Raw genomic sequence first — 22,195 nt, forward strand, 5'->3', positions numbered from 1 at the left:
GGGGTTTTAATTATTACATTATAGTTTGGCAAGGTGCAGACCTTGTCCCGTATAGCGTAAGTTAGGTTTAGTGATTACAACATAATAGTGGGTTGCGTTGTGTGTTTTTCTGAAATATAAGCCATTATGTTTAGTCGGGCTGACATATATCAAACAATTATTCCAATGGTTTAAACCACATGTCCCTTTATTTATGGTGGCGTAGTCTGGACACAACCAGATATCGTCCGTCTGATGACATTGTTCCCGTTGCAATTCTTTCACTGAGTTAATCATTATCACTGCCCACTTTGGGGCTTCTGGGACTGTCAACTGCACCCATTCCTTTACCCAGCCCACGTTTTCGACCCGATATAGTCGGGATCTCAATGTATCATCTTTCGTTTTAGGTATGTGTAGAACCATACCCAGGATTATTGTTTCCTTCTTTTTGTTGCTGCTCTTAAGGTGGGGGATGCGGGTGGCTAGAAAGACATCTCGGACATCAACATTTGCTAGGGATGACCCTAGCGCCCATTTTTGTAAAGTCTCTTCCCCTATCCAATCTGGCACCTGGTGATTTTTAAGCTGCAACAAGTTTTTATCTACTTGGGCCAGAACCCAAGACCCGTATAAGGTGCATACAGCATCCCTTATTTCATTCTTTTCTTCACCCTCTTCTCTGTCAATCAGGGCATTTATCGTGTTAGTTACTGGTTTCAGGCGTTTCAAACCTTCCTGGATAAGGACAGTCAGCTGTTCATTAGTCTGGGCTGTGTCTTCCTGATCATTATACCCTTCCTGGGCTATCTGCTTCATGTGGGCCTTTCCTTTGTCAATTTCCATTTGTAGAGTTCCTATATCTAAGTTATTTATTGTGGCAGTTCCTGCCGCATAACCTATTCCTGCAACTTCCAAGATCCCTCTCCTTTCTCGTCTTTTTTTCCCGTATCCTCCTTTTTGCATTATTTCTGAGTAGGGTTTACAGTGGGAGCGCTCACCAATTGCTCCTTTTCAACTTCTAGTTTCAACCCTGTTTGGCTAACTTCCTCTCTTAACAGTTTGGTACGCAGGTTTCTCAGTCCATTAGGGTATCATTCTGGTATATTTAGTCTCATCAGATCTACTGTTACTTTCACATGGGTGTATCCTGGCACAATAATCACTCCTTCCTTTTCTGGGATTATTACTAGCCCTGTGTTTAGTGGTATTACTTCTGACCCATTTTTGAGGCATTCTGGGAGTGCCTGGGTGACAATTGTTTTAATAATATCTTGAGGTGGGGTTGGGGTACCAGCTGTTTTGGGTATTGTTGTGCTGTTTGAGAGGGGTAATGGGGTTGTAAGGCCAGACCTAATAGCCCATCTTATTATCTGGTTTGCACAGCTCAAGACAAATCCTCCTCCCACCTGTCCCCAAATCTGATTGTTTATACTGCAATCGATCCTCTTATTCGTGCCAGTTGTTTGACATGGCCCACAAGGGTTTGGCTTTAAATTTATTTCTGTCCCGTTACAAGTATAACATCCTCTGCTTTGTCTTTCACACTGATAGCTATTGGTTAGGGCAAAGCCTGAAGTGGGGCTTGCGTTTTTAGGGGTATATAGTTTGCAATTGTTTCCCTGTTCCTTCTGTACCTGATTATTATTGGTTGTAGTGGTAGCTCTATAATTATTATCAGTGTCTCGCTTTTCTATTACTAGCCTACCGGTGCCCCTTTTTCCTAAACCCATAGCTATTTTGGGTCCTTCACAAAGTATATTAAATTGTAACTTCCACTCCTGTCTATTATTGTTACTATTGGGATTTTTCTGTTTGCCACACTTAAGGATCAAGGTAGGATCTTGTCCTTTGCAAGTTATGGATATGACTCTTTCCCCTTTTATCATTCCTTCATCTCCTGGCCTTTCTTCATCACACAACATTCCTACATTATTTGTAGACATAGCTATATCAATCTTACTGGCCTTAACTTGTACTGAGAGACAAAGAACCTCGCTCATTTCTATGTATTTTCCTGATTCTAAACATTTATTGCTAAAATTTCCTTTCCCACAGTACACCAGTACTGGTTTGTGGGTATCATCATTATAATAGATCTTATTATCCCTGCAAGAACCATCATTACCTGTTTTAGACATTAGCAATACAGCCTGATTATTACTAGAGTCACTCATTATCTCGCGACGCATTCGTATACGGTTATACAGAAGTGTTGTACAATCAAATTTTACTTTACGTCTATCATTTCCACAAGAGAAATAGCAAATTCCTTGTGGTTCAATGCTTGACAAATTTTCTTGCGTTTGTTCAAACATTATTGTGTGGCAATGGTACATGATCAGATGCCACGGGATGGCATCTGGGTGATTGCACTGTACCTGATCCTTAAAGTCTAGTTCAATAGTGTATGTTCCGTTTCCTGCGCACGGCCAGGTGATGGCAACTATGGAACCTCCACCGAGGGCCACAAAGGCCAGGAGCAAGCTCAGTCCTTTATACATCTTTGGGCACCGGGATCCTTTCACAGTGGGAGGTGTGAATCCAAGTGGTTCTTCCTTCACACTTTACCACTGTTCTGGTGGTCAGTAGGATTTAATAAGGCCCTTCCCATCTGGGTTTAAGGGAATCCTTTTGTGAAACTCCACAAGGATCCACTTGCCTGGTTTTAGCGTATGGCACTGGAAGTCTCCTGGTTTCTTTTGTGATTCTTTTACCTGTGCATGAATAGATCTCAATTGGTTGGTTAATGCTTGACAATACCGTATCCATTTATCATCTGCCTCATGTAGATCAAAGGATTTGGTTAGCCACGTGGGGTTAAATCCTACTCTCGTAGGGCTGCCCATTATTATTTCATGTGGGCTCAATTTCACCTCTGAGTGTGGTATAGAATGCACACTCATTAGAGCTATGGGCAAAACTTCTGGCTATTTTAAGCCAGTTTCCTCACAAAGTTTAGTCAATTTATTCTTTAGTGTGCCATTGTTTCTTTCTACTATTCCAGATGCTTGTGGGTGGTGGGGACAATGCAGATTTTGTCTAATACCCAAAGCCTTACATATCTCTTGCATATTTTTTCTTGTGAAGTGTGTTCCTCTGTCACTATCTATACTTTCTGGTAGGCCAAATCTGCAGATTACTTCCTTAATCAGTATTGTCGCTACTGTCATAGCGTCCGCCTTACGTGCAGGGAAAGCTTCAATCTATTTAGAGAAGGTATCTATTATAACTAGCACATACTCTTATTCTAATGCCGTAGGTAACTGTATAAAATCAATTTGTATATTTACAAAAGGTCCACAGGGACCTATTTTAACAGCAGACCGAGTAGGTTCGATCCTGCCAGCGTTGTGTTTTTGGCAAATGACACACGTTTGGCAGAGGTTAGCTGACATTTGCGCAAAACCAGGGGCGTACCATGTATTTCGGATGGTCTCAATCATCCCCCCTTTACCCACGTGTGTCACGCCATAAGCAATTTTTGCTAAATAAGGAAACATTTGCCTGGGGGCCACAGGTCTGCCATCTGTGGATCGCCAAAGACCATCCGAATCTTTGTGACATCCCGTAAGGATCCATGACTTACGTTCTTTGTAAGGGACGGATTCTTGTAGGGTCACAAGTTCCAATAGTAAACTAGGGAGTTTGTTTTCTGTTCTGTTTCTCCACAGTTCAAGCAGGCACCTCTTCCTGGGGTTGCCTGCATTCCCCCCCTCCCTTTCCCTCTGCCTCTACTTCTGCCTCTGCCCCTTCCTTTTTCCCCAAAATTGTTTCCCTGCAATTGGCCAGGTTGCAGAGCAATCAGTCTTCCCTCCAATTGTTCTTTCTTTGTTCTAGGCAGCTTTGGCAGTGTGAGGCAACAGCTACTAGCTCTGTGGGGGTTTAGGTTTGCCACCCTATAAAGATGCTCTTGAACTGATTTTGGATTTTGGGCAAAAGCCCTCCTACAAAGGTGGCTGCAACTGCCTCTGGGGCCATATCTCTGGGCTTGGTGATCCCAGAGTGAGATTCAAAGATTCTATTTATTTGCTGTAAAAAATCTGCAGGAGATTCATTCTTTTCCTGCTTACAATTTTGGACCAATCAGCCTTTTTGGGGCATACTACACGTACTGCATCAATCAGTTGTCCCTTAAAGTCGTCCAGGGCTTCAGTGTGGCCTAGATTATCTTTGGGCCACTGGGCTGCTTTGAGCAGCCTTTTCTGTACCTCTCTGGGTACTATCACTCTCAACAATTGCAGCATATCTGACCAGTTGGGATTATAACACTGCATTACTGTTAGAAGTTCTTCAGTAAATTTCTCTGGCTGTTCTCTTACAGGGGGAAAGTCCTTAGCCAAATTTCTCAAATCCCCTGGGGTCCATGGGCCATGGACCGTTACCAGTTTGCCATTTGCCCCTGGCAACTGTCTGAGGGGAAGCTGATGAGCAGGTCTGGTTTGTGAATTTTTCCTTTGTTGTCTTGTCTGCAAAGGAGAAAAGAAGGAAGGGGGGGGTGTGGTGCGGGGGTGCCAGACCTGTAAAGGAGTGGGACTTCCTTCTGAGCTGCTTGCCTGGAAGTAGCTGGACTGGATGAACTGGCCACTCCTTCCTCATCTCGATGATAGGGAGGTGGGAATACATTGGACATCCAATCCACCATGTCTGATTTTGTGGAGGAATTATCATCTTCCTTAGGTTTTAATGGTACATGCTGAAGGCACCTCTGCACTGTTCATGTTATTAGCTTCTTTCAAGGTTTTTACTTCTTTGAGGAGCTTATTATGTGAGTCTTGGAGTCCTCTAACTCTGGAGTCTGCCTGTCTTTTACTGGCTTCTTGGTACCAATCATAATAAGCGTCCCACTGGTCTTGTTTAACTTTACCTTTTCTTAAAGGTACTAATTTATCTATATCCCAAGTGCCTTCCATTGGGAATTGCTTCTTGGGATCATCTCTAGTTATCCAATTCCATTTTTTCAAAAATTTGCAAGTATTTTTACCATAATTTTGGTACTTGTAATAAGCTGGCGTTCCCTTGGGCAGCACTGGAGTAGCTGATGATGCAGTCCCTCCCATTTCAATCTTGCCTAATCTTTGACTAGTCTTACATTATCCAAATAGCTATGTATACATACACTCTGATCCTTCGCGAGTATCCTGACTTCCTTCCATTAACAAGTCCAGGCAGTGGGCGTTTGAGGGGGTGGTTTGTCTGACTGACTGCCTTTCTTCAGCGGCTACATTGGAGCCTGGGTGTCCCTGACAAGGGACCATGCAGGGCGGGATTTTCAATTCTGGAGACTAAGTGTGGTGGTAGGTGGGAAAGTCGGTGTGATTCCTGCTGGAAGTGTGGGGTGGGGGGGCTGTGAGGGGGCAGACCTATCCACCCGATTTTCTGCTTTTTAGCTCATTAATTATGCATAAGGAGCTTGTTGAATCTCGTGGCAGGGCAGGCAAGGATTTGTCGTCATATTTAAGCTGCACATGCACAGACATTCATTCACTGCAGGCCAAGTGTGTTGTAAAGTTCTGCTTCAACATGGCACCCAAGAGGACAAAACCCTCCATTGCCTGGTTCCGCGAGGCCTCCCTGGGGAATCTCCTCTAGGCCTTCCAGGAAAAGCAGGAGGTTCTCCTTCTGAGGAATGGGAGCAGGATGTCCTCCCACCTGACCACGCAAGAGGAGGTTGCCATGCAGGTCAGTGCTCATGGCCAACAGAAAAGGACTGCCCTACAGTGCAGGAGTGAATTAATGATCTGACGTGCTCCGCCAGGGTAAGTTAAACCTCTACTCACTCCAAATGCACACTCTCATAAGGGCGGCAGTCTTTGGGTTAGAGTCCACAGGAATGTCACAAAGGACCATCAAATAGGAAATCAGCACTGAATGTCTGCCAGTCACTTTAAGATCACCATCTCATGTAAGATCCTGCACAAATGGTGTCTTAATCCCTTACCGGGAAGGGCTTAGCAGGCACAATAAACATGTATACTTCTGAAATGCCTTTCATCCATAGTGCTCACAGTCAATCCATCGGTCTTTATGCAGGACAAGATTACCCACAACAGAAGGGAGAGACTGAAGACCTGAGGTGGGACCCCTGAGCTGAGGACACTCTCCTCCCATGAGGAGCCAGCGACAGCGATCGCTGATGAAGACAGAGGTTGTTCCTGCATGGAAGGTGAGATTGGCCTCTCCCAGAAAACCAGTGAGGGTCTATCCAGTATACATCAACAACACGCGGACAGTGAATGTGAGTAACCTATAATGTTGGAGCATGCCCAGTCAATCATGAGTTATCTCTTCTCTCTATGACAGCTACCAGCAAGAAAAGGTGGAGGAGGAGCTCCAGCAAGCGAGTCAGCCCCAGTTCCCAGACACTCTAGATGAAGAGGCAGAGGATCCATCTGATAAAGACCTGTCACTATGTTCACCTGCACCTTCCACCAGCACAGATACACGCACCTTGGTGGGTCCTAGTTCTAGAGCAGGCTTGCATTCACAATTGTGTCCACAGTAAGTGGAGGTAGTGGCAGCCATTGACATTGGGAGTACTGCTAGAGACCAGGCTGCTGCTGAGACCGAGTCTGATGATGAGCCTCTGGATTTGTCCCTGAGAGAAATGTTGGGGATGCAGAGACAGACAGGAGAACATAAGGTAGAGTTGTCAGAGGCCGTCACAAGACTGGAACAAAGGATGGAGGAGTCCACCCACTTTCTGTCTGATGTTGTGACTCTGGCATGTGAGTGCATCAAAGTTGCTATGGAAAGGGTGGCAGCTGACTTGGAGACCCAGCTCCAGCAGTTTCTGCAATATTTGTGCTCAGACCTATACACCATCACTCTAACCATGTCTAACCATTCCAGCAGTGGCTAGGCGAAAGCAGGACGGGGCACCTCGACTCCCCTCCAGGTGGCTCTTCTCCTCAAGGAGACAGGGAGGTATCATCAGGCACCCACAGGGAGGAAGGGTGTCAACCAAGCACCCTGAGACCTCCACCCCAGGACACTGCAAGGGTGTCCTGCTGCTCCACCTCCCCTCTGCCAATGACCCCATCACCTCCAACAGGTCAGGCTGTGGAGGGTGCACCTACCGCAAAGCAGGAGAGCCTTAGCAAGTTGGGGCTCTTCAGGCTTTGGGTCACTAGAGGACACCCGCCAAAGGCATCTCAGACAACAGGGCATAGCCGTCAACAGGCTTCTTCCATTTCCGCTGCGGATACAAACATACAGACAAGCAGGAGGAGTAGGCCGTTCGGCCCCTTGACCCTCTCCAATATTTAATAAAATCATGGCTGACCTGATAGTAACCTGAAATCTGCATCCCATCTACTCCCGATAACCTATCACTCCCTTGCTTACCAAGAAACTATCCACTTCTGCCTTAAAAATATTCAAAGACTCTGCTTCTACTGCCTTTTCAGGAAGAGAGTTCCAAAGACACGCAACCCTCTGAGAGAAAAAATTTCTCCTCATCTCCGTTTTAAATGAGCGACGCCTTATTTTTAAACAGTGACCCCTAGTTCTAGATTCTTCCACAAGAGGAAACATCCTCTCCACATCCACCCTGTCAAGTCCCCTCAGTATCTTATATGTTTCAATCAAGTCATCTCTTACTCTTCTAAACTCCAGCGGATACAAGACTTGTCTGTCCAACCTTTCTGCATAATACAACCCACCCATTCCAGGTATTAAAAAAGCAAAATACTGTGGATGCTGGAAATCCAAAGCAAAAACAAAAATAGCTGGAAAAAAACTCAGCAGGTCTGACAGCATCTGCAGAGAGGAATACAGTTAACATTTCGAGTCCGTATGACTCTTCATCAGAACTGATGCTGTCAGACCTTCTGAGTTTTTCCAGCTATTTTTGTTTTCATTCCAGGTATTAGTCTGGTAAACCTTCTCTGAACTGCTTCCAACGCATTTACATCCTTCCTTAAATAAGATGACCAATACTGTACACAGTACTCCAGATGTGGTCTCACTAGTTCTACGTATAAGTGAAGCATAGCCTCGCTCCTTTTGTATTCAATTTCCCTCACAATAAATGATAACATTCTATTAGCTTGCCTAATTACTTGCTGTACCTGCATACTAGCCTTTTGCAGTTCATGCACTAAGACGTCCAAGTCCCTCTGTATCTCAGAACTCTGCAATCTCTCACCATTTAGATATCTTCTCTTTTATTCTTCCGGCCAAAATAGATAATTTCATGTTTTCCCACATTATACTCCATTTGCCAGATCTTTTTCCACTCAACCTATCTATGGGCAGAATTTTCCCAAGTTTGCACTAAGTGCGGTAGTGGGTGGGTAAAGCGACGTTTTACCTGCTGGTCGTGATGGCGGGTTTTCACGCCATATCGTCCCAAACCCGCCTCATTATCTATGCACTCCCGGGAAACATGCTGCTTCCATGGCGGGTGAGCTCTCATTCGCCGCCCGCCATCACCCCGCCGCCACATCAGGCTGGGTGTCATGTTTAAAGTCCAGCCGCAAGCACAGCGCTCATTGTTTCCAGCTCACCACTGCTGCATGGAAGGCATGGCCAGCAAAGGATAAAGGAGGGCAGTCCCCGGTTTCAACGACGGGTCCCTGAAGTGACTGCTGTAGGCTGTGGAGGCCTGCAGGGATGTCCTGTACCCCAGCTCTGGCTGCAGGATGGGCAGCAAAGTGACCAATCTAGCTTGGGAGGCGGTGACAGCGGTGGTCAGTGCCAAAACCCTTCAGAAGGGAGCAGCCACCCAGTGCCGCAAGAGGATGAATGATTTCCTCCATTCCGTAAGTCACTCTTCTCATTACTCTGAACTCATACACTCACAAACCCATCACAGATCCACAGGACCCTCACCCACTGCCAGTTCAAGAGACATCACCATTGTGGTGTCTTTGAATGTGGAGGCTGGTGGGGTGAAAAGTGAGGACAAGGGCGACCCTATCATGGTTCTGGGAGGAAGAGGAAGGTGTGAGGGCAGAGGCGCGGGAGATGGGTCCAAGGTTTCCCACCCACTGTGGTTGATAGGGGCCTCAACTGTGTCCAACCCATCTCCCACCCCTCTACCCTCACACCTTCCTCTCCCTCTCAGGAGCCTCAGTCACTCTCTTCTGAGTCTTCTCCGCTCTCTGTAGGCCATCAGGCATAAAGCTAGGTCACCAGGTCCCATGCTCCTAATGTGGTCCTCCTGCGGCATGAAAGAGAGAGGGGCATGGTTAGCTTAGGTGTACTTAGCACCTTTCCTGGCCCTGTGTGACCGCCCCTTAACACCTTTTGGAGAGTGCTAGTTGCCCCTCAGATGGCCACAGATGAGTGCACTGCATGGCTGTCCTGTGACACGGGGGAGACTGCTCCTAACTGGGATGCTGAGATTGCAAGAGGTTGTAAGCGCCTCCAGCAGTGACTGCTACATGGTCAGAGTTGGCGAGGAGATTGTACAACATGTGCAGTCCAATTGTGCCGGGGCCAGGTTGGGCGGGGTGGGGGAGGAACTGGGGTGGTAAGGTTTGGATCGCTAGGTGGCACTTTGGTACCTCCACGCTGTTTGCATGGGTGGGCAGCTTAGAAGCCCGACCCCAATAATATCTCTGTGGCTGTGCCTGAACTATCTCAGTTTCAGAGGAATGGTCAGTTTATACAAGTGTCCCTACAGCGTGGCCTCTTCCCTTGCTCACCCTGCCCCCAACTCGATGTCTTGTGCGCAGGATCCAATGCCAGGGAGCAGTTGCCCCCTCCCTGTCCCTCCAACAACAGTCGCCTCTGAGGGTGGGCAGCAGTTGCCCCTGGACACCCCCCTCCAACAACAATCACCTCCGACACTGGGCAGCAGTTGCCCCCCAGACAACCCCCCTGACAACAGTTGCCTCCATGACAGGGCAGCACTTCACCCCGGCGCCCCTGAAGCCTGCAAAGCAATAGGTGACCCTGGTGAGGTCTGCAGAACAATGCTGTTCACTCACCTCCAGTTCCCCCAAAGTGAAGGCCACCAAGTGCACATCACCTGTGTGCTTTTGTGAAACACGTCAATATGCTTTCCCGCCAACGTGGACAGACGATCCAGTGGGGGACCAAGAGTTTTTTAATGATATGCTGATGTATTACAATGAGCTCCCCGATGACCATTGATGGGAAGCATGGCCCACTGTCAGCGGGATGAGTGCATGATCGTGACCTGGCTTCCCACCATCGTGGAGCCAATCGCACCATATTATCAATGTGTGCCACCTATCATACCCGCTGCCAGCAGACATGAAAAATTCAGCCCTATATCTTTTGTAGCCTCCTTATGTCCTCTTCATAAATTACCTTCCTACCTATCTTTGTGTCATCACCAACTTTGGCAACCATCCTATCCATCCCTTCACCCTAGTCATTTATATAAATTGTAAACAGTTGAGGCCCCAGCAATGATCCCTGTGGTAGACTGCTTGTTTCATCTTGCTAACCTGAAAAAGACTCATTTATACCTACTCTCTGCTTCCGTTAGCCAGCCAATCTTCTATCCATGCAAATATGTTATCCTTTACACCATGAGCTTTTAGTTTCCACAATAACCTTTGATGTGGCACTTTATTAAATGCCATCTGGAAATCTAAGTACTGTACATCCGCCGGTTCCCCTTTATCCACAATGCATGTTACTTCCTCAAAGAAGTCCAATAAGTTGGTTAAACATGATTTCCCTTTCACAGTACCATGTTGCCTCTGCCTGACTACCTTGAACTTATCCACGTGCCCTACTATAGCTTACTTAATAATAGCTTCTAACCTCTTCCCTATGACAGATATTAATCTAACTGGTCTGTAGTTTCCTGCTTTCTGTCTCCCTCGTTGAATAATGGAGTTACATTTGCTATCTTCTAATCTAATGGAACCTTTCCCAAATCTAGGGTGTTTATGAAAATTAAAACCAATGCATCAATTATCTCACTGGACACTTCTTTTAAGAACCTAGGTTGAAGTCCATCACTTGGTCAGCCCACAGCTCCAACAATTTATTCAGTACCACTTCTCTGGTGATTGTAATTTTCCTGAGTTCTTCCCTCCCTTCCATTTCCTGATTTATAGCTGCTTCTGGGATATTACTTGTATCCTCAATAGTGAAGACTGCTGCAAAATACCTGTTCAATTCATCTGCCATTTCCTTGTTTTCCATTATCAATTCTACAGACATACTTTCTATAATACCAATGCTCACTTTGTTAACTCATTCCTTTTAAAAATATTTATAGAAACTCTTACTATCTGTTTTTATATTTCTGGCAAGCTTTCTCTCATTCTCTAATTTCTCCCACCTTATTGATCCTTTAGTCATCTTTTGCTGTTCCTTAAATTCTGTTCAATCTTCTGGCCTTCTACACAATTCTTTGCACAATTATATACTTTCTCTTGATACTATCGTTAACCTTTCTAGTTAACCACAGATGGTGTGTCCATCCTTTGGACTTTTTCTTACTCGTTGGAATGTACCTATTCTGAAATATCCCCTTTATTGTTTGCCATTGCATCTCTATTGACCTATCCCTTAACCTAATTTGCCAATTTACTTTAGCCAGCTCTGCTTTCATGCCCTCATAAATGCCCTTATTTAAGTTTAAAAACGTAGTCTCAGACCCACTCCTCTCTCCCTCAAACTGAATGTAAAATTCAAGCATATTATGGTTGTTGCTACCTAGGGACACCTTCACTATGAGATCATTAATTAATCCCATCTCATTGCATAATACCAGGTCTAGTACAGCCTACTCTCTAGTTGGCTCCAGAACATATTGTTCTAGAAACTATCCCAGAAATATTCCATGAACTCCTCATCTAGGCTACTTTTGCCCATCTGACTTTTCCAGTCTATATGTAGATTAAATCTCCCATGATTATCGCTGTGCCTTTCTGACAAGCTCCCTTTATTTCTTCCTTTATGCTCCATTCTACCATGTGGTTACAATTAGGAGGCTTATATACGACTTTAGTTCCACTTCCGCAACATGAACAAAGGCACTTCATATGTGAAAATGATGGTTGGACAATACACATGTGACCCTTGCATCTCAGGCAGACACTATTTGGCCTCATGAGAATTGGTCATTAAGGTTAGTGATTATTCTGATGCTGTCACACTGAAGTCTGTAATTTGTGGATGTTACAAGCATTTGTCATAACTGTTAGTGTCTTTTCTCCCAAGTGTACTTTGCGATGGAGTTTTTTTATTACTGAATGTTTTTGTGAAAAGTAGTATTCATCATCATGCCTCCCTGCATTGAGGGCTGACTGTTATTCTTTTCTTAGTTCTCACTCTTCCCATCCATAATGCTGAATGATTGAAGTAGGTTCCACTCGGTGATATTTGAGTGTGTGATGTCAGAGATGTATGCTCATCCTGATGAAGCATCTATTTAGCTGTGAGGATTGCACTTTGCTGCTGAATGGCTGCCTAGTGGTGCTTTACGGAATCCTTCTGTAAAGCACAGTACACAAATCGATATGGAATTCATTGCATAATGTGCACTCATGACTAAGGGTAGATAGAAAGGATTGGCCTTTGTAAGATGGGCAAAGTCAAGGGCTGTAATGCTATGAAAGCGATGCTTCAGCACATCTCCTGAGTGCTTAGCAGGAGCTATGAGGAGAAGTTGTCATAGACTGCTCTGTCAGTACTGGCAGGGCCATGTTTCTTCCAAATGCCAAGGCAATGCAGGACATAGATTTGACAGGCTTCTGACGAATGTAGTGTCATGAGTGTTTGTCAAAAATCAAATGATGGTCCTGCTGAGCCACCCTCTGTGATATCAATTCGAACATAACTCATTGCTTTAGGTACATACTGTTGTGTAACAGGCCACTGCATCCTGATGTCCAATAGCATATTGGGGCTCAGTAGCAAGATAAGGCCTCGCATTTTTCATGCACGAGAACTGATGTTTGGAGAGATAGTGCTGTCCGGATGTAGATCCCTCTTGAGATGGTTAAGCACTTACCATTGACAAATGTTTTTCTCTCTTGCTAAGCTGCTATCATACTGGCATGAGCCCATCCATGTGCTCAATGGCTTTACAGCTGCTTGAAGGATGCCATGCCCACAGGCTTGTTGACACCATGGTTGAAAGGACTGCACTATGTGTAGTTGCTTATGGAGGTGCACTAGTGGAGTGCTTATCACATTACACAACTGATACATGTTCCTTAGGCTACTGTGCCTTCCAGAAATGACCCTGTCGTTAGGGTTGAAGGTGACTTATGCTGCCTCTGTGAAGGGATGTCCTCTGCACTCCTCAGATTACAAGGAGTCCATCCGCCTTCAGACTGAGGTGATAGTGCCGGCGTACCAAAGCACTGAGGTCAACACTGGTAGGATGGCAGCCACCATGGAGACCTTGGTCCAGGACATCGGTCCTGCACTGCTGCATGGGCTGAACGCCATCGCTGACACCATAGTTGACCTCCAACAGTGTCAATGCGAGAGGGGTACCGGTCAGCGCGATCTCACTCCAACTGCCCCTTCTCCTCTAGGAGTCAGTCAGGGGCCCTTAGGAACTCATAGGGAGGAGGATCAGCAGGTGCACACTCCAGGCCCATCCATCCAGGTGACGCTGGGAGTGTCCATCCTGTCTGAATCATCTCTTCCTGTGACCGCAGCAGCTTCAGCTCCAACAGCTGAGGAAGTGCCACTGTGACACAGCAGGACCCTGAAAGCAGGCTGGGGCCCTCCAGGTCTTGGCCCTGCAGAGGACACCCATCAATGTCATCACAGACAGAACATAGAAGCCAGCAGGCTGCCTCCACCTCCGCTGTGAATATTGGGGATGCACAAAGACGTAGTGGCAATGTTAGGAAGGTTAATAAAATGGAGTTGCACAGCTTCAGCATGGGTGTTAATCACTTGTACATAATGTTCATTTTGTTAATAAACTCCCATGAATGTCTGCTTGCCTATGGCTCCTTATACTGATGAGCAGTGTTCGTGTCACTCAGTTGTGAAACCTTGGTCCCTGCACAAGGTAAAGGCAGGCGTCTCAGTCCAGGGCCTCTTCCCTGTGCAGTGTGTAACCTCCTCAGCACACTGATGGTGCGCCTTCACAGTCACTGGACACATCAGACATGTCTGCACTTCGATGGGGCTTATCATTGCTAATCATATCCTGGGCAGAATATTCTGCGTGCTCTCAACATATTTGAGGTGTGGCTCCCCCCCCCCGCCCAGCTCATCAGCATCTGTGCCTGGTGACAGTGTGGTCCTGAAGGGCGCAGCTCTTGAAGGCCAACTACAAGTCAAATGTTCACAGATGCAATGTAAGGGTCTATGGGGTCTCCTCACTGCATGTCGTCGTCATCCTCTGCAAATCTAACAGCTATGAGGGCCTCTGAGCACACCTGCCTTGTCTGGCCACTGTGATGGCCTCATCACTGTTATTGTGGACCACCTCGCCTTTGAGGACCACCTCAGCCTCATCCTCGTTGACGTCCTCCTCATCAGAGGAGACCTCCATTTCCTCCTAAACCAGCTCCTCTCCCTGTTGCAGTGCTAGGTTGTAAAGGGTGCAGCAGGTGTTTCCAATGTGTGACAATCTCTGTGGACTACATTGCAGTGCTCTACCAGACCAGTCCAGGCACCAGAACCTCATTTTCAACTTTTCGATGGTTTGCTCCACCAAACTGCGAGTTGCAGCATGCGCCTTATTGTACCTTCTCTCTGTTGCGCTCTGAGGCTGCTGCATGGACTTCATGAACCACATTCTTTGCAGGTAGCCCTTGTCCCCGAGAAGCCAACCCTGCAGCCTGTGTGGACCCTGGAAGACATCAGGGATCTGAGACCTACTGAGAATGTAGGAGTCATGGGCTCTCTCTGGGAACTGTGCACAGACCTGTGGGATGCGTTTGTGGTGATCACACACCAGCTGAACATTCAGCGAGTAGAAGCCCTTGCAGTTGATGTAGTTGAGCGTTTGTTGCCATGGAGATCTAAGCGCCACATGGCTGCAGTAGATGACACCCTGCACCTGTGGGAAACCCGAGATCTGGGCAAATCCCAGCGGTTTTCTTCCTGGCTTTCCTAATCCCGGGTGAAATGCACAAAGTTGTGTGCCTTCATGAATATGGCATCGATGACCTCATGGATGCATGTGTGTGTGGAGGCTTGCGACATTCCACAGAGGTCACCTGTGGAGCCTTGAAAGGACCCACTGGTGTAGAAATTGAGGTCACAGTCACTTTCACAGCCACTGGCAGTGGATGCTCTCCATGTCCCCGTAGTGCCAAATCCTGCAGCAGGTGGCAGATGTGACCAACCAGTTCCCTAGACATGTGCAGTCTTCAGTGACACTAGTTCATGGTCATTTGCAGGAATGACAAGCGCCATCTATATACCCTGGGTCTAGTTAGGCATCGACCAACAGCAGCTCACTGTGGCTCTTCAGCAGCATGTGAGCCCCAGCTGCCCCTTTTTCTTGAGGGTGCTGCTCCTCTCTCTGTCCAGCCAGATGCCTCTGTTGCTCTTTTCTCCTTTGTCTCCACTCCCTGTAAACTATGAGGCTTACAGCTAGGTCACCAGTCTCCATGCACCTGATGTATTCCTCTTGCAGGATGAGGACGCATGAGTTAGCATGGGTGTTCTAAGAATCTCTCTTGGTTAAGTCTGGAGGTCCCTTAACATATCCCAGAGAGTGCTGGCCACTCCTTGGATGGCCACAGTTTAGCATGCTGCCTGGCTGCCCAAATCCCCACCCACCTCCACCCCACCCACCTGTCTGGTTGGCAGCAGCTTTGCCCATTGGACTGCATGCTGTGCTCTCAGCTCAGGCACAGGCATTCTCCTAACCCACACTACAAGGCTCCGCTGTTAGCTTGAACCACGAGGGAGAGTGCTCCAAACCAGGATGATGACATTGCAAAGGGCTGAGTGCCTCCACCAATGACTGTTTCAGGGCCAGTTTTCGCAAGGAGATTGTACAACTTGCCCAGTTGTCCAATTGTTCTGCAGTCCACTAAAACATTCATTAGTTTGCAGCCTGAGGGATGAAAAGCTCAGGAGCATTTGGTGGCCCTTTCAGACCTCTGTGTTGTTTGAGTGGGCAGATAAGCTAGAGGCCCGACTCCAAGCATGTCAATGTGGCTGCGCCTGAACTGCCTCAGCCTGAATTGTCTTATGGAATATGCCAACACTTCTGCTCCCATCATCTGAGATGCCAACCGTTAGGGAATGGATGTTGTTACACAAATTCATATGTTATTTCACAGGAGAATAGGGTTTAAAGACATTTATTGCCTTTCATAGAAATTAAATGTAAAATTAAAAATATTACTAATAATCACACATACAATAACTATTAACAAATATAATGAATAATTAGAAGTACAATAAATGTTTATTATGAATAATTACATATGTACAATAATAAGCATTACTAATAATTAAACATATGCTACAGGACCAGAGAATTCACTGGATCACAGGTTTTGAGGTCAAGGGGATCAGTTGGCCAAGCTTTGTCAAATTCTGAAGTATCTACCCTAACAGCCTCATTTTATTCTTTTCTTCAATCTCACTAAGTGAGGATCCACATGTTTCAAAGTATTAACTTATCCAATTAGCTGCAATAACTGCAGTTTTAACAAGAAAAGCTCCCCATAACTTGATCCACTCCCTAATTTTCCAGATCTGGCAGGTGTCTTTTCAAAGCTGGGGATAACAGAGATAGTTTTATGACCTCTCAGTGAAAACACTCGCTGACTAGAATCCCTTTTACTAATTGAATACTACTTTATTAATTGCTAACAGAAACTCAAAATCTAAAGTTAATGTGAAGAATTTAAGCATGGTTAATGCAGAGACAACTGACCAAGAAGTGACAACATCAGCGACCCCAAGCTGACCCGGAAGTGACACCAGAGACCCCAAAGCCGATCCAGAAGTGACACCATAGAGAGGCCCACACATCGAAACAAGAAGTGACGTTATCTAAAGTCCCGAAACGGTAAGTAATGTCACCGACTCTCCAATATCAGGATTAATTTAATAGTTTTAGGGATGCGTACCAACAATAAACTGCTGGAAACACAGGTTCAGTGAATTTAGTTTTAAATGTATATAAATTCATCAGTGAGCCAGTGATCTGGTGAAATGACAAAGTCCCAGCCTCGTAGTTTAATTGAACTCGGATCCTATTGTTAGAGGGGAACGGTCGCAGGCGAGTGACATGGGAATTATGCCAGATCCAGAGAGAACCAAAACCACAATGTATGCACCAAGATTTACTGCTGTTCCCAATTCCAGAATTTTCACCCTCCCTCTCCGCACTCCCACACATCATCCCGATTACCCAGTAATCCCCATTTGTCTCCACATCCCAGGAATGGAATCCTGAGGAGAAGCTCTGGGAGCAGAGAACTTGGGGACGGTCTTTAAACATCTTTGGTTGAGGTGGGTAGGGCTGTTTCTGTTCACTCCATGTTACAGATCTGAGATCATCAGAAAAAACCAAGTTGCAGTTTGCTGTCTTTGGATCCAGGCTCAATGACCTTCTCCCTAGAGAGGAGAGAAGAGATTGGTCAGACAGGGTTATTCCACTCAGATCAGTGATTGACAGCTACAGGGTAGCAGTGTTAGTATTTCCCAGACACTGTCAGCCCATATTACCTGTTAGACTGCATTCTTCCCCAAGTTAGGGGAAAATTAAAAATGCTAAAAGAGAATACAGTAAGAATTTATTGAAAAACCTTTAAAATCTCCAGGCAGACCTGGCTGTTAAACATATTAAGAGTTGAAGATTACCAGAAGAACATTGCACAGCCTTGAGAGTCAGACTGGAAGACACAAGCAGGACATAAATTAGATTAGATGTACTCCCCTCTCACATAGGGAAGGGGCAGATGGTTTTAGCTTAGGTATGGGAAGACATAACAACGGACAAAGGGGGCTTTGATGAAACACACAGTCTTGAGCTGTGAAAACCAAGGTCTTTGCATACGTGTTTTAATTTTGATTGGATAATATAATTATGTATACCTCCTTTAGAATAATTGGTTAGGAAAATCACATGTTTATGTACTCAATAGGATAGAGTTAGCATGAGACCGGTGTGTTGGTTACTGATTGGATGTATTCAAATGTACCCAAATGTATTATGATAAGAAAAAGTACAAAGTTAATGAAATATAATCAATCTGGGAGCTGGGACTTCATTCTTAGGAATGATTGCGGCTCCCTTGCATATGCTTGAATAAAACCGGTTAAAGGAAGCCTGAGTCTCTGTGGTCGCTATGTGATCGGGGATTGTAATTTCTGCTCTTCAACTGGCCTATGTGGTAGTTGCAGGATTGGAGTGAGTGCCTTCTTCACCATGTTAAATAAATGGCCTTCAATCAGAATCCCTGTACAATAGCAGTTTGTGGGGCACCGTGCTGTACACTCAGTGCAAACACTGCAGTGAGACAACCAGTAACAGTCAGTTTAATCACACAAACCCTGGAACTGTGAACACGTTCTCCCTGTTCACTGTTCCTTCCTTTAGAATTAATTATTAAGTGGAATCGAAACCTTTCAAACACTCGAGACACAATGAAGGGGATTCATAGGAACATTCTACAGCATCACAGTTACACCCCCACAAACTCAGCACTGGTTGTAAAGGGAATGCACAGCTCTCAGGAGTGTGTCTTGGGCTGTCTCCCTCCTGTCACTGTCCCATCCTGAATACATGAGTGTGTCCTGGGCTCTGTCCCTCCTGTTACTGTCCTATCCTAATTCCCAGAGGAGAGTGTGAAAGGAGGACCTTGAGCCAGGCAGTCAGCAGCACCTAGAGAAGAGCAGGGGAGTGATAAAAACAGCGCGAGAAGCGGCAAGAGTTCGAGAACAGAGGTGACTGAGGGAGTTTGGTGAGGAGGGAGGATTGGTTAAGAAGGGGTAAATAGAGGACAAGAGTAAGCTTGAGGGTAACATAAAAACTGACTGTAAAAGTTTCTATTGGAATGTGAAGAGAAGAAGATTGGTAAAGACAAATGTAGGTCCCTTACAGTCAGAAACAGGGGAATTTATATTGGGGAACAAAGAAATGGCTGACCAACTAAATACATACTTTGGTTCTGTGTTCACAAAGGTGGACACAAATAACATAGCAGAAATGTTGGGGAACACAGGGTTTAGTGAGAGGGAGGATCTGAAAGAAATCAGTATTAGTAGGGAAATGGTGTTGGGGAAATTGATCGGATTGAAGGCTGATAAGTCCCCAGGGCCTGATAATCTACATCCCAGAGTACTTAAGGAAGTGGCCCAAGAAATAGTGGATGCATTGGTGGTCATCTTCCGAGATTCTATAGACTCTGGAACAGCTCCTACAGATTGTAGGGTGGCTAATGTAACCCCACTATTTAAAAAGGGAGGTAGAGAGAAAACAGGGAATTATAGACCTGTCAGCCTGACGTTGGTAGTGGGGAAAATTCTAGAGTCCATTATAAAAGATTTAATAGCTGAGCATTTGGAAAACAGTGGCAGAATTGGACAGAGTCAGCATGGATTTAAGAAAGGGAAATTGTGCTTGACAAATCTACTGGAATTTTTCAATAATGTAACTAGTAGAGTTGATGAGGGGGAGCCAGTGGATATGGTTTATTTGGACTTTCAGAAGGCTTTTGACAAAGTCCCACATAAGAGATTAGCGTGTAAAATTAAAGCACATGGGATTGGGGGTAGTGTATTGAGATGGATAGAAAACTGGTTGCAGACAGAAAACAAAGAGTAGGAATAATCGGGTCTTTTTCCAAATGGCAGACAGTGACTAGTGGGGTACCGCTGGGATCGGTGCTGGGACCCCAGCTATTCACTCTATATTAATGATTTAGATGAGGGAACTAAATGTAATATCTCCAAATTTGCTGATGACACAAAGCTGGGTGGGAGGGTGAGCTGTGAGGAGGATGCAGAGATGCTTCAGTGTGATTTGGACAAGCTGAGTGAGTGGGCAAATGCATGGCAGATGCAGTATAATGTGGATAAATGTGAGGTCATCCACTTTGGTAGCAAAAACAGGAAGGCAGATTATTATCTGAATGGCTATAAATTGAGAGAGGGGAATGTGCAATGAGACCTGGGTGTCCTTGCACACCAGTCGCTGAAGGTAAGCATGCAGATGCAGCAGGTGGTAAAGAAGGCAAATGGTATGATGGCCTTCATATTGAGAAGATTCAAGTACAGGAGCAGGGGTGTCTTGCTGCAATTATACAGGCCCTTGGTGAGACCACACCTGGAATATTGTGTGCAGTTTTGGTCTCCTTATCTGAGGAATGATGTTCTTGATATAGAGGGAGTGCAGCGAAGGTTTACCAGACTGATTCCTGGGATGGCGGGACTGAATATGAGGAGAGATTGAATCGGTTAGGATTATATTCACTGGAGTTCAGAAAAATGAGGGGGGATTGCATAGAAACCTATAAAATTCTAACAGGACTAGACAGGGTAGATGCAGTAAGGATGTTCACGATGGTGGGGGAATCCAGAACCAGGGGTCGCAGTCTTTTTAAACAAATAGCTATGCTTGGACTTAACTGAGAAGCGCCAGGAATAAGGGAAATTTAGGGTCAATACAATAAAGTAATATAAATAATCCAAAGTAGAATAAAGTTAACGTAAGGGAAGTAGAGTTAAGACATGGCAGGGCAGCTCAGTCGAGTGGAATGCATGTCCAATATGTGCAAAATCATGGATGCTACCAGTGTCCTGTACGACTGCATGTGCAGAAAGTGCTGTCAGCTGCAGAAACTTGAGCTCCAGGTTTCAGAGCTCGAGCGGTGGCTGGATTCACAGTGATGCATCTGCGAGGCTGAAAGCTATGTGGAAAGCCTGCTCAGAGAGGTATTCACACCGCAGCTTAAGGGCCTGGAGACAGAGAGAGGGAATGAGTGACCACCAGGCAGTCCAAGAGAAGTAGTAGGTAGTGCAGGAGTCCCCTGGGATTCCACTCACAAATTGGTTTTCAATTTTGGAAGCTGGTAAGCACACTGGTTCTTTGGAGGAGTGCAATCAGAGCGAAGTTTGTGGCACCACAAGCGGATCGTCTATACAGGAGGGGAGGAAGAAGAAAGGAAGAGCAATAGTGATAGGGGATTCATTGGTTAGGGGAACAGACAGGCATTTCTGTGGTCGTAGACGTGACTTCAGGATGATATGTTGCCTCCCTGGTGCCAGGGTTAAGGACGTCACAGAGCGGCTGCAGGCTTCTTGGGGAGGGTTAACAGCGAGAGGTCGTGGTCATGGATAGGAAAGGAAGAAAAGGAGGAGGGGTGGTGGTATTGGTGAAGGAGAGCATTGCAGTGCTGGAGAACGAGGACGTCCCAGATGGTTCAAGGACAGAATCAATTTGGCTAGAGCTAAGGAATAAAAAGTGTGCAATTACATTGCTTGGTGTAGTCTATAGACCGCCAAATAGTGAGAAGGACGTAGAAGAACAAACCTGCTGGGAAATAGCAGTGAGATGCAAGCAGTATAGAGTAGTTATATTGGGGGACTTTAATTACCTGAATGTAGACTGGGACAGTGGCGCTATAAAGGGCAGAGAGGGGCAAAAGTTCCTTGATTGTGTTCAGGAAAGTTTTCTACAGCCGTATGTGTCCAATCTAACAAGAAAAGATGTACTGTTGGACCTGGTTCTTGGAAATGAGGTGGGCAAAGTAGATCAAATGTCAGTGGGAGAACATATAGGAGACAGTGATCATTGTTATTATACCTTTTAGGATGGTGATAGAAAACGACAATAGGCAATCCAGAATAAGAATAATTAATTCGATGAAAGCCGACTTTGATAGGGCAAAAATGGAGCTGGGCCAGACAGACTGGAATCAAAGATTGGCAGGAGAAACTGTAGCTGAACCATGGGCTACCTTCAAAAAAGAATTGGTTTGGGCACAGTCAAGGTATATTCCATCGAAAGGGAAAGGCAGGGCAAACAAATCCAGAGCTGCCTGGATGAAAAAAGAGATAGAAATTAAGATAAAGAAGAAAAAGTGTGCTTATGATGGGTGTCAGGTAGAAAATGCAATTGAGAACCAAGAGGAATACAGAAGGATCAGAGGGGAGGTGAAAAAGCATATTTGAGAAGGGAAGCGGGATTATGAGAAAAGCCAACATAAAGGGGAATCCCAAAGTCTTCTTTGGCATATAAATTGTAAAACAGTGGTAAAAGGAGGAGTGGGGCTGATTAGGGACCCAAAAAGGAATTTACACATGGGTGAAGGGGCCATGGCTGAGGTATTAAATG

At 45.6% G+C, this 22,195-nt stretch overlaps 1 protein-coding gene and 1 long non-coding RNA gene across 3 annotated transcripts in view; one reads left to right on the plus strand and one right to left on the minus strand.

The window, feature by feature from the left end:
• Positions 1-16,191: 16,191 nt before the first annotated feature.
• The window catches only part of LOC121281325 (E3 ubiquitin-protein ligase TRIM8-like), a 33,352-nt gene continuing 27,348 nt past the window's right edge, over positions 16,192-22,195 (minus strand). For both annotated transcript variants that reach the window (XM_041194225.1, XM_041194226.1), the window contains exon 6: positions 16,192-17,472. The gene's annotated coding sequence lies outside the window, so the exon portion shown is untranslated. The remainder of the gene's footprint in view (positions 17,473-22,195) is intronic.
• LOC121281326 overlaps positions 16,858-22,195 on the plus strand; it is a 52,184-nt gene continuing 46,846 nt past the window's right edge. The window contains exon 1 of the long non-coding RNA XR_005943861.1: positions 16,858-16,921. This is a non-coding gene — a long non-coding RNA (uncharacterized LOC121281326). The remainder of the gene's footprint in view (positions 16,922-22,195) is intronic.

Source organism: Carcharodon carcharias, chromosome 8, assembly GCF_017639515.1.
Source record: "Carcharodon carcharias isolate sCarCar2 chromosome 8, sCarCar2.pri, whole genome shotgun sequence".
In the NCBI taxonomy this organism is placed as follows: Eukaryota; Metazoa; Chordata; class Chondrichthyes; order Lamniformes; family Lamnidae; genus Carcharodon; species Carcharodon carcharias.